This window comes from Sciurus carolinensis, chromosome 16 (assembly GCF_902686445.1).
Source record: "Sciurus carolinensis chromosome 16, mSciCar1.2, whole genome shotgun sequence".
Lineage (NCBI taxonomy): Eukaryota > Metazoa > Chordata > Mammalia > Rodentia > Sciuridae > Sciurus > Sciurus carolinensis.
In genome coordinates this window covers 32,982,781-32,993,757 of record NC_062228.1, presented here as the reverse complement: position 1 = coordinate 32,993,757, position 10,977 = coordinate 32,982,781, and the positions used below count along the sequence as shown (strand labels likewise).

The 10,977-nt window shown below is 54.0% G+C and overlaps 1 protein-coding gene across 5 annotated transcripts in view; it reads left to right on the top strand.

Moving 5' to 3' along the window:
• Positions 1 to 526: 526 nt before the first annotated feature.
• Positions 527 to 10,977, top strand: part of Adcy7 (adenylate cyclase 7) — a 55,267-nt gene continuing 44,816 nt past the window's right edge. For 3 of the 5 annotated variants that reach the window (XM_047528573.1, XM_047528577.1, XM_047528568.1), the window contains exons 1-2: positions 527 to 580; positions 9,145 to 9,294. The gene's annotated coding sequence lies outside the window, so the exon portion shown is untranslated. The remainder of the gene's footprint in view (positions 581 to 9,144; positions 9,295 to 10,977) is intronic. The other 2 variants (XM_047528570.1, XM_047528575.1) reach the window with 2 other exon arrangements.

Genomic DNA, 10,977 nt, shown 5'->3' with positions numbered 1-10,977 from the left:
GGCTCCCACCCCTGACCCTCCCAGGAGGTCAGGCCTGAGTCAGACGTTGGGGCCAAGGCTTCCTCATCTTGGCTGGAGGGCACCAGCCTGGACAGCCTTCCAGAAACGCGTTCTTTACTGGAGGGTGGGGGAGATCTGGAGCAAAACCAGCTGAAGACCGTTTGCTAGAAAGTGTTTGCCCTTGGGGACGGGGATGGGGATGGTGCGGGGGTGGGGGCGCCAGACGCTCGCGAGCACGTGCGCGAGTTACTTTGAGAAAATTGTTTGGAAAAGGCGGTAGTTCCTGCCGGCCAGCTAAGGTGGCTGGTCGCGGGCTCCGGCTGCGGCGTGGGAGGCTGCGCTGGAGGTGGGATGGCGGTGAGTTCTCCACCTTTCCGGGGAGATGGAGCGGGGCGCGGCGGGGGGGGCACCCCGGCCACCCCGGCCTCCCCGGCCCGAGCCCGGCCTGGGCAGGGCGGCCAGCGGGGGGCGCCTGCGGCCGCTCCGCCGCCCCCGCCGGGAGTGCCGGGCCCGCCCGCGGCCACTCGGGCGGCCACTCCGGCAGCAGCGGCGGCGGCGGCTGTAGCGCGGGAGGCGGCAGGTGAGCGCGGGCGCGGGGCGAGGTGGCCGCGGGACGGGGACGGACCGGGCCGGGTGAGAGCGGCGGGCGGCCGGTGGCCCGGGACGTCCGAGTTGCGGGTGGGCGGGGTCCGCGGGGCGCGGGCTCTACGCGGACGGCCCCTCTCGGGTGCCTTTCCCGACCTCGGGCCGGGTCGGAGCTGGACGCCCGGCCGCGGAGGCGCGGGTCCCCTCGGCGCGCGCCTCTCCACGCCAGCGTGGGTTGGGTCGGGTCTTCTCCGACGCCCCTTCCTCTCGGGCACAGCCACGGGAGGCTTCCTAGACCGGTCCCCTGCTGCAGGAACTGGGGACCGGCTCCACTTTCCGGATGACATGACGGAGACCTGAGAGAGGGCCGAGACTGTCCTCAGACCATTCCCTGGGACAGTGAGGGACGTAGGATAGCACAGAGGGGCCTTGAGACAGGGGGCTAGGATTCAACAGCTGCTGTCAGATGTGGGCAGATGCCCCATGGGTGACGAGCCTGTCCGTCTTGGCTTGGCTGGGGGTGTCAGGTTGGACCCCAGGTCTATGCGGAGGACCCACAGGAGTGGCAGGCTGAGCCTGGGAAGAGCCTTAGGCAGCTTCACGCATGGTGAATTGGGTCCACATGTGTAGCCTCTAGCACTAAGAGATGTGCGTAATCGCCAGGGTCCTCTTGGCCCTCCTTGCCACTCGGTGCTTGTGAGTGGGCGCCCCTGGGCCTGTCGTGGAGGCTAGGCGGGGAGAAGTGGGACCTGCAGGGCCTTCCGTGGAGGCCTGATTGCTTGCAAAACCCCGGAACACCCTGAGTGTCCTCTGATCATAAGTTAGGAAAGGACCTGGGGGTTAGAGCACTTGCCTAGCAGGGTGAGATCCTGGGTTCAATCCCCAATACTGGAGAGAAGAAAAATAAATAAATAAAAAAGGCAGGACTGGAGCTCTGTTTATAGGTGGGAAAACAGGTCTCTTAGCAAGTTAGGCCTGAAGCTGGGACTAATGGCCTCCCAGGCTTCCTGGAGTTTGAGTTGAGTACCCACAAGTGAGCCAACTCTGGGCCCGAAGGCAGAATCTCAGATGGGTCTGTTAAGTTACCCACCAAGGGAAGAACACATTTCTCAGCCTGTGCCTGTCCACCTCTCCCTTCTTCCTGTTCCTATCCTGTGCCCTGATGGCAGTTCAGACCTTTGCTTCCGATCCCCACTTCTTGGATCCTCTTCCCCTGTAGCTGAGCAGGCAGAGCTACTGATGCTTATGTCAGGCCTTGGCTGAATCCACCAGGGGGTCTCATGTGGCCCTGCAAGTGTCAGGTGTGACCCTACCCACAGAAGGCCACTGGCCTACCGGGAAGACACAGTGGGCTGACCTTGACCCCACCCACAGCAGGCAGGCCAGTCTGTCTACTGTGTACCAGAGGAGAACAGGGAGGGATCTTTCTACGGGTATCTTTGGGGGAGTTTGTTGACAGATGATTTTCTTATTTATTCGAGCTTTTTGTATTTTCACCCCAACTACAATAGGAAGAAAAGCAATTATTCCTTTTATTTGTTTTGGTAAAATTTCAAAAGCAGTCCTTCAGTGGCTCCTTGGACTTGGGTTTGCAGGTGAGGTCTAGGGGCTGATGCAAGCTTCCAGTGAAGTCCGCAGGTTGTGAGGTCTTTCCTTACAAACCAGCTACAAAACCCAACAGAAGGGCCTGGACCTCGGGCAGAAGCGCCCTGCTGGTCAGCTGCAGAGTTTCTCATTGGCAGGGTTGGCTCCTCCGCTGTGCGCCGCTGAGATCTGTGACTCGTGACTGCTGGAAAGCCACTTGATAGACACTGCCTGGAGGCTGGCTGCATGGGGAGTGAGGTCCCCTCCCGGGGGACACTGGGCCAGGGGCAGTGGCACCACGGTTATTGACAGCTCCAGGCCCCAAGCCATCACAATTTGGGAGCCAGTGTTGCCAAGCCTGGAATTGTGGGGTGGGAGCTCTGGTCCCCAGAGTACTGGACGATTCCACCTCCCTGTGGGCTGGGCGTGGGACAGGGACCTGAGGATCTTGCTGAGGAGGCTGTTTGTGGGTCTGCCTGCAGGCCCCTCCTCCTCTTCCCAGATGTGGCAGACTGTGTGTGACCCCCATCCCTTCACCCCTCCCTCCAGTGCAGCTCTTTCTTAGAAGGTGCCCTGGCCCCTCTCCGACAGTGGAGTTCAGTGGTCCCTGTCGGCCTGGGTGGTCTGTGGGTGAGGGGCATGACCTGGGGGCTCTTAGCGCTTCAAGCTCTGTCTCCAGGGCATTTACCACCTTCTGCCTTTCAGACATTTGGGCCTGGACTGTTACTTTAAGAGAAGAGGGCGGCCCTCCCCTCCCCTCTCTGTCCCCCAGCTTGCCAGAGGCAGGTGACTCCTTTGCACCTGAGCTTTCTATTTGGAAATGGTTAAATGAGGCCCACAGGGTCCAGGGGGTGGCATCCAGCCAGGGCCAGGTGCAGGGAGGCCCTTGTCATTGTATGCACAAGGGCCCTCTTTCACCAAGGACGGAGGGCCCTCTTTCACCAAGGACGGACTGTTGCTTGTGAGGTGGCTCCAGGTGTCCACCTGCGCTCAGAAGGGCCCCTGTTTTCAGTTGTGAACACAAAGGCTATTATCTGCAAACTCTGGGACCGGGAGGATGAGAACGCAAGGTCCAGGAATCCCCAGCTTGAGCCCCAGCTCCACATTTCCTAGCTGTGTGACATTGGGCAAGTGCCTCACCCTCTCTAACTCTCAGTCTCTCATCTGTGAAATGGGAATGATGAGGATATTTATCTTAAAGGCAGTTCTAGATTAAAGGGGAGCAAAAAGACATGGCCAATAAGATGCAGAATACGAACTGCGGTCGGAGAAGACAGTACAAAACTATTGTTGATATGGATGAGCCTGGATATGGATGATAAAGTATTAACACGGGTGTGCCGATAACTGTTTATAGGAAATACATGCTAAAATATTTACTCAGGCTGTGTCTACTTACCTCTAATCTATGCTGAAATACTAAAGAGAAGCACATGTGTAGACATAAAGAAAACGAGGCAAAATAACAAATGGACACATCTGGGTAGAATTCAGGAGAGTTCCTAACTTTTCTGAAGGTTTTAAAATATTTCAAATTCAAAGCTTTTAAAAATGCCTGTCATAGTTGGGCATGGCGGCGCATGCCTGCAATCCCCCAAGCATCTCAGGTGGATGTGGCAGGAGGATCATAAATTGCAACCACCGCAACAGGACTTAAAAAAACAAAATAACAATCCGTGTTGCTTAGAACGGCACTCAGCCCTGAGTGGACACGCGTGTGTTACCGCTGCTCTTGTTTTCATTAGCGTGTGAGTTTGTCCTGTCCCGTTGGCACAGTAAACCTGAGAAGTAGGTTTTGTTTCTTCACTTTATAGATCACACTACTGAAATCCAGAGACGTTAAGTGATTTGCTCAGGGCCACCCAGTTGTGAGTCCGGGCACTAATAGAAGAATTGCAGAAATACAGTTTATTTTGGATTAATTGCCAACATTTGAAAACCACAAGATTTTGCACAAAAACCCAGATTTCTAGTTTCCTTTGCCAAACTCAAGGCCAGCACCTCTGGCCATGTTGCCGCGTGGCAGATGCTGGCTGAAACTCAGCAACATCTCACACAGGACCTTTTGTTTGCTCCAGTCCTTACCTGGCCAGTGGTCTGAGGGTTGGTGTCCCCTCCTGGCCTCCAGGGGTTCTGGGTTTGCTGACCTGGGGAAGGAGCCCCAGGTTCTTCTCTCCCCACACCTGTGCCTCCACCCAGCCGTGCTGTGCGGCTATTTGAGCACCTAGGGCGCGCGGGTGTGGGACTGGGGTGCTGTGGAGGTTGGGGTGCTGCGGGGGCTGGGCTGGGGAGCTTGAGGCTCCAGTCTGCCATGTCCCACTGTGTTCCAGTCCTTCCTGCCTACAGCCCTGAACTGTGTGCCTGGCTCTGAAGAAGGGATACCGGGTTGCTCCCCCGTGAGGAGGGTGCAGGAGGGCCTCAGAGGGGCCCTGCCGTGGTTTTTGCCCTAGTCTGTTGTATGAACCTCTGGTTCTTTCTCGTCTCTTCTCTGAGCCTCACATTTGCTTATTGAAAAATCAGAAAATACAGCAAGAGGTAGGAGAAAAAACCTTAGAAACTGTGCTGTTTGAAATAACCTATTAGCCTATTGATGTATGTCCCTGCAAGTGGCCTTTTTTTGGGGGGGTATGGGGATTGAGCTCAGGGACACTCGAACACGGAGCCACCTCCCCAGCCCTTTTTTGTATTTTATTTAGACAAGGGTCTCACTGAGTTGCATAGGGCCGCACTGTTGCGGAGACTGGCTTTGAACTTGCAATCCTCCTGCCTCAGCCTCCCAAGCCGCTGGGATTACAGGTGTGACTTTTCGTTTTAAACATATGATAAGAAAAAAAAGTTGAACTTCACAACTCTCCTTATTGTCCTCTGAGGAGGGTTTTGTCTATCCCGGGCTTTGCGTGGGTTTGGGCTGGGGAAACCGAGGTTCTCAGACAGACTTCAGGGTCCACTTAGCGCTCCACCCAGGAGGAGCCCCAGGTGATTTTCTCTGTCCCCTATTGCTGGACATTTGGGTTGTCTCCAGTATCTGTGCTGCGAGTGAGATGCACCAAGCAGCTGAGAGCTAAGGCCTCCATCCACTGGGGATCCTTTTCTTAGGGTGAATTAAAGCAGGTCCATCTCTCAGCTGTGGGGCCCGCAGACTGAACGTGGGTTTGCGGTGGGGTCGCGTCTGGCGGCCTGTCTGTGCCAGGCGCTGAGCTGGGAGCTTTCTGCTTGGGGTAAACTCTTCTGTGGTCAGCGGGAGGGGCTCCCAGGAGAGAGCTCCACCAGGAGGTGTTAAGACGCCGCCCAGGCTGCTGCTTGCAGCCTTTAAGCCCTGTGGGTGAAGTGGGAGGTCCGTGGGGACAGGAAGGTGGCTGGAAGGGAACCAGGAAGGGGATCTGCAGTATCCTGTGCTTCCAGGAGGCACTGGGGAGGACCTGTGTCTGTCTGACTGTAAGTCTGTCTGTCTGTCTGACCGTCTATCTTCCTCCCTCCAGTCGGGGGCAGGGTTGGTGTGGTTCTGTGATGCTGGCTTCCAGTCCCCGGTGAGTCACTTCCCTCTCAGGACCACATATTCCTCATCTGTAGAAAGGGCCCAAACGTGACCTCTTCCCTGTGTGCCACTCGGATGAGACGGCAGGTGCCAGAGCTCTTCTGGCGGCAGGGTTTCAACCTTTCAGACGGAAAAACCCAGCTGACACGGGAGCGGGAGGAGGCTCGCTTGCCCACAGACTCGCCCGCCTCACGCATCTGTGTCGACACTCCCCGCCAGAGAGCAGATCACTTCTTCCGTAAAAAATGGTGCCTATATTGTGAAAAGATAGGGACGCTTAAAAAAAAGCCATGTGACCACCCCAAAACTGTTAGAACTGATAAACAAGTACAGTAAAGTTGCATGAGACAGAATCAGCACACAAAAATCAACAGAGCTTCAACACACTGAAAATAAAATATCCAAAAGAGAAAAATGTAATTTATAATAGCATCAAAACCAATAAAAGGCAGGCTCGGTGACCCATGCCTATAATCCCTGTGGCTAAGGAGGCTGAGGTAGGAGGATCAGAAGTTCAAAGCCAGCCTCAGCAATTTAGCGAGGCCCGAAGCAACTCAGTGAGACCTATCTCTAAATAAAATATTAAAAAGGACTGGGGATGTGGCTCAGTGATCGAGTGCCCCTGAGTGGCAATCCCTGGTACCAAAAAACCAAAAAACAGAAAACAAAAACAAAAAAACAAATGTAACCAGGCATGATAGCACATCTGTAATCTCAGCAATTTTGGATTCTGAGGCACTAGGATCACAAGTTCCAGGTCAGCCTTGGCAGTTTAGCGTGACTCTATATCAAAAACAAAAACAAAGCATGTCTAGGGATGTAGCTCAGTGGTAAAGTGACCCTGGATTCCATCCCCAGTACAAAACAAAAACAGAACTTGCACAGACACGTTTCTAAAGAAGACATACCAGCCAGGTACGGTGGTGCACACCTGTAATCCCACAGGCTCAGGAGGCTGAGGAAGGAGGATTGCAAGTTTAAGCCCAGCCTGGGCAACTTGGCAAGACCCTGTCTCAAAATAAAACGGGCTGGAGATGGAGCTCAGTGGTAGAGCAACCTGGGTTCAATGCCCAGTACCAGAGGCCAGGGAAGGCCGGCAGATGTGAGAAAAATTGCTGAGCATCGCTGTTTGTCAGGGAAGTGCAAATGAAAAGCACAAGAGGATCTCGCCTCACAACTGTCAGAATGGCTACGGAGATTAGTGCTGGCGAGGATGTGGAGAGAAGGAAACCCTAGCCCAGGGCTGTACGGCACTGGCGGGCGTGGAAGTCAGCACAGCCATTACGAAACAGCCTGGAAGGGCTGGGGTGCGCTCAGCACAGAGTGGTCGCCTGGTCCTGGCTTTGATTCCCAGCACTGCAAAAAGAAAAAGCAGTATGAATTCCTCAAAAAGTTAGAAATAGAACTACCATGTGATCCAGCTGCCCCACTTCTGGATACCTACCCACGGGATTTGAAGTCAGTATGTCCAGACATCTGTGCACCCACGACAACACTATTCACAGTAAAGACAGGGACTCAACCTACATGTCCATCCAGTTAAGAGAAGGTGGTGCTGGACACGATGGAGTAGTATTTAGCCATTAAAAAGAGGGAAATTCTGTGATTCACACCAACCTGGATGAACCTGAGGGACATTTTGCTAAGTGACAGAAGGTGAGCATGGAGGACAAATATGGCGTGATCTCACTTTTAAACATACCGTGAAACAATCACGCTCAGAAGCAGAGGCATAACGTGGTGACCAAAGGCTGAGGGGAAGCAGGAGAGATGGCGGTGAAAAGATGCAGTTTTGGTTAGATGGGAGGAATTAGGTTCAAGAGTGCTATGGCACTGCGTACCATGTACATTTCCAAATTTTAAATGTTCTCACCACAAAAAATGGTTAGCCTCTGAGGTGAGGGCTGTGTTTAATCATTCCACGTGGTGTGAAATCATTCCACGTGGTGTACCGATACAACTTTGTATCCCATAACTATTGAATTTGCAGTAAGAATGTAACTATTGCATCCAAAAATTAGCACTGTTAATCAGATCACAGTGATTCAGTGTTGCAATTGTTTTGTAAATCTCAAAAAAATTTCTTTCTTTTAGTTTTTAAAAATTTTAAATCAGGATCCAAATGATGTGCACGTAATGGGATGGTTTCCAACTCTGTCATCTGTGGAATTGGTGCTCACTTGCTCCCTGTCTCAGTGGTAGGTTGAAGCCCGTGCCTTTACCTGCTGGAGAGCTTCCTGTAGGGTGTGCCGTGTTCCCTGGATCCTGCATCCTGTAAATGGGTCGTAGCTGAGGCTCCCTCTAACTTAGTTTTGATTTTTGCACACAGTGGTGCATTGGAGATGGTATTGCACACTTCTGGAAGGTGGGCTTGTCTTGCTGATGTTCCTTCTGTAGTACCAGCAGCCACTGATATTTGATGGCATATATATATATATATATATATATATATATATATATGCATCTTTTTTTTTTTTTTTTGTACTGAGCTTGAACTCAGGGGCATTCAACCACTGAGCCATGCTCCCATCCCTTTTTGTCTTTTATTTAGAGACAGGGTCTCACTGAATTGCTTAGGGTCTTGCTGAATGGCTGAGGCTGGCTTCAAACTAAAAATACTCCTGCCTCAGCCTCCCGAGCTGCTGGGATTACAGGCATGCACCACCACACTCATCTTAATATAATATTTTTCATTATCATAAAAACTCCAGTTTTTACCTGGCCATGAGGGGTGCTGAGTTGGGTGTTGCCTCGAGGACCCCTGATCTCCGTGCACCCTTTCCTGTTTTTCCTGCTTTTTCTTCATTGCAGTTGCTTTTGCTACTGGTATCTTTTAAGTGGTTGGTAGTGTTTTATTAGAGAAAAATTAAAAACAGACATAAGCAAAAAGAGCTTTAAGCTGGTGGTGTGGTGGTACACGCCTGTGATCCCAGTGACTCTGGAGACTGAGGCCGGAGGATTGCGAGTTCAAAGCCAGACTCAGCAACTTAGTGAGGCCACCAAGCAACCCAGTGAGACCCTGTCTCTAAATAAAATATAAAAAAGGGCTGGGGAGTTGGCTCTGTGGTGGAGTGCCCCTGGGTTCAATCCCCGGTACCAAAAAAAAGAAAAAAGATTTAAATGAAAACTCTCCTAAATTCTATTACCTAGCAATAATTCCTAAGATTTGGAATTTGGTGGGGGGTGCCGGGCGCGTGCCCTGGCCCCGGGCTGCACCCCAGCCCTGCGCGCAGTTCCGGAGCTGCTTTCTTCCCTTCCCAGCATCTCTGTCCCCGCTTCCCGGGATCTTCCGGGAGGGGCGCCCTCTTCCTTCTGCTCTTCTGAGGGTCACACAGGGCTGGGTGCAGGGAAGGACAGGCGGCTGCCCAGCTGCAAAGTTTTTCAAGGGAAATCAGGCCTTTTGGTTGGCAGGGCAGTTGCTTTCACATCTGTTCTTGTAGGATTCTCTGCTGTTACTCAACGCCGTGACCCCGGCTGCCCCTGGCCTGCTCTAAAGCCCGTCTCCACGCCTGGAAGGGACTGCGGCCTGGGGGCTTCGGGAGCCGGCCCCCGCTCTCCAGCAGGCCGCACCACCCACAGGACCACGGGAGGTAGGGTCCGTCTTTCGACACCCTGGCACGGAACCGGGCAAGCCTTGGCTGGTTAGATTTCTGTATGGGGGGAAGTGGCTCAGGGGAGCTGATTCTGATGGCGAAGGTGCAGGCCGGGGTGTGGCTTGGCGGGAGAGCACTCGCCTAGAGCATGTGCACGGCCCCCCACCAAAAAAAAAAAGAAAAAAAGTCAAATGTACAGTTCACTTAGAACATGCGTTTATTTGGAGCAGCTTCGGGGCTCTCCCTAGGGCACCCTTCAGGACCACACGGCTTTGAAGCACCAAGGCCTCAGGTCCTTCCTGGAACTTGTAACTGATTCCATGACCTCAGTCGACCCCGTCCCCTCTGGAGACCCCACTTCCTGCCTGTTGAATGAAGGTGCGAACCAGGGCACTTTCCTAAGTTCCCTGAGGAAGGGATCCCTGCTCATCCCCAGCCCGCAGCGGGAGGCCAGGGCACAGGCCCAGAGGTGGGCGGATGCTCTGGAATGCTACCCAGCCCCCCACCCCGTGTGCAAAATCAACCTGAAAGCGGCGCCTCTGCCCTTCCTGGTCTGAGTGTGGCAGAGCTGGGGGCCCAAGGCCAGGACTGAGCCGGCTGTGTCCTCTCCCGGGGGTGGGCCTCGAGGGGGTGCGCCTTGGGGAGCTCTTGATTCCGGCTGCAGAGTGGGCTCCGTGTTCTCCCTGGAGAATCTGGGTGCACAGTTCAATCTGGCAGAAATGTCATGAGGGCTTCTTGAGTTCCTGGTGCTGGGGAGAGCTTGTCCTTGCTCTGGGCAAGCTGGGTCCAATGGAAGAGAAGCGGCAGCCCCTGGTTGCTTCTAGCAGTTGAGAGAGAGAGAGAGAGAGAGAGAGAGAGAGAGAGAGAGAGAGAGAGAGAGAAGATGAAAGAATGAGTTCATTTTCTTTGAGTTGAAAGAGCCAGAACACCTACTTCAGCCCAAGGGCAGGGGTGAAAGGGGACCTAGAGGTGCTGTAAGTGAAGGTCTGAGGGAATCAGTATTCCTGATCTGGGGCGTCATGGAGACTCTGCTGCTCCCCGTGCCTTTGCTTCATTTTAAGGCGGGCTCTCCCACACAATGATGGCATCTGTATCTGGTGCTGCGTAACAAATTCTGGGTCAGGAATTCATGCTCAGCTGGGTGGCTGTGGCTGGGGTCACTGCCGCGGCTGTTTGTGGTCAGGCTGTCCGTCAAGCTGCAGGCACCGGAAGGTTTGACTGGGCTTCCAAGGTGGCTCCGTCTGGGGTGGGCTGGCTGAGGGCAGCTTCCTTGGTTCCTCCAACATCACTTGCCACTGGGCTGTTGAGTGTCCTCCTGACATGGTGTCTGGCTTCCACTAGAGGGGACAATCTAAGAGCAAGGTGCAAGCTGTGATGCCTTTCGTGACCTCAGAAGTCACACGTGTGATTGGTCACACAGGAAGTGGGGGAGGCTAGCCAAGGCAGGAGTCGGGGTCAGGAGGAGGCTGAGGGGCCCCTGGGGTCCCAGCTTCCATCCTAGCAGCCCAGTGAAAGGAGAGCGCCTTCTCCCGTGGAGTTCCAACAAAAGCCCCAGAACTGCGTCTCAGTGGCCCGCGCTGAGGCCCACCCCCATCCCTCAGGTACACTGGTCAGGAGCCCACCCTGGAGGGCTGCGGGCTACTTCCCTGAAGGAACAGGAGTCAAAACAGCTGCTACAGA